Source organism: Macrobrachium rosenbergii, chromosome 42, assembly GCF_040412425.1.
Source record: "Macrobrachium rosenbergii isolate ZJJX-2024 chromosome 42, ASM4041242v1, whole genome shotgun sequence".
Classification (NCBI taxonomy): Eukaryota; Metazoa; Arthropoda; class Malacostraca; order Decapoda; family Palaemonidae; genus Macrobrachium; species Macrobrachium rosenbergii.
Window position 1 is genome coordinate 9462371 of NC_089782.1, and position 1429 is coordinate 9463799.

At 33.5% G+C, this 1429-nt stretch overlaps 1 protein-coding gene across 50 annotated transcripts in view; it reads left to right on the plus strand.

Moving 5' to 3' along the window:
• The window catches only part of LOC136827934 (ankyrin-2-like), a 790256-nt gene extending 789838 nt beyond the window's left edge, over positions 1 to 418 (plus strand). For all 50 annotated transcript variants that reach the window (XM_067085443.1, XM_067085453.1, XM_067085409.1 and 47 more), the window contains one exon: positions 1 to 418. This exon is cut by the window's left edge and continues 958 nt beyond it. The gene's annotated coding sequence lies outside the window, so the exon portion shown is untranslated.
• The last annotated feature ends 1011 nt before the right edge of the window (positions 419 to 1429 follow it).

Sequence of the window (1429 nt, forward strand, 5' to 3'; positions counted from 1 at the left end):
TTTCCCATTTGTAAGCAACTTGAGGCAAGATTAAAGAATACAAGCCTGGGATAGGGCCTTGTGTGGTGTAAGAAACTAAAATAAAATACAGGATAATTAACAACAGTTTCCCAGCATTTAGGTAACAAATTGTATCTTTCATGTACTTGTTTCCCCACATGGTCATAAGTGGATGAAATAATATATATATTGCCTTAGCACCTTATTCCTAGATTATATTCTCTGGCCAACAGTTGTTATTATCTTGATTCTTTTGAGTTGGTCTTGACTTAAACTGCTCTGTGAGGTGGGGAGAAGCCTTTCCTGCGATAATATATTTCTTAGGCCTACTCCTTGTCTCTTGGGTTTAACTCAAGACTTTGTAGCTCCAAATAATGTGGTCACTTATAAAGTTTTCAAAATAAAATGCTTAATGTGATATGCAGTTTTATTTTATAATACTGTATAGTATTTCCCATATGTCATACCCAAATTAGCAATAGTACATCAATCTTTGATAGACAACAGCGGTGGTAAATAAAAATCAGTACACTGTTTATCATCTTGAGTACTGTATTTTGTTACAGAAAAAAGTCTGTCACAAAATACAAGTCAGCATTAGTTTCTTGGCACTGCTTACTGTATTTTTTACATGAAGAAAGCAAAGCTGTCACAAATGACAATGTTCATAGCATGGTCTTTAAAGACGACTGTATGATGTATGAAGACTGCTTTACAGAAAGTAAACTGTTGGTTGCAAAATTAAATGCATCTTTCATTTACTGAACAACTCCCATTACCAGTAATTAAACTATTAAAAGATTTACCCAAGTACAAGAAGTTAAATGACATGCCTCTGACAATTTATAGTCTTGTGATTATTACCAATAATAACTTACTTGCAAGCCCCGTCAGGAAATTCCATCCCATACTGTAATACAAATAAATCAGATTTGTATACACTTTCACTTGACAATTCCATGATATAATATTTCAAGAGACCACAATGAAACCATATATATCACAAATTGTACTACTGATCCCATGTACAAATGTATCCCCAAACCTTCCCCCAAAGGCCCATGGTGGTATAAAGAATTAATAAATGCATCAAACACGTAGAATCAGCCATAAATTAAATAATTTCAGAACAGATTTAATAACCCATTAAATCTTGCCCTCTTAACATTAAAACAATAGTAAAGTCACCCCGGGTCTTTAAGGATCACAGAAAATTAGTTTGACATTTAGCTGGTTGTCACTTAGATCACATTACAAAATGATAGTAACTGAAACATAAATCTATACAATGGTATTTAAGGCCAACTACCTAGTCACAAAAAATTTCTCAACAGGCCATTTTTCCAGGTGTGAAGAGAATATTTATTCAGAAACATAGGCTAGAAAACCGTACCTAAATGGAAAGTGTTTTGAGTGGCACATTGTTCCT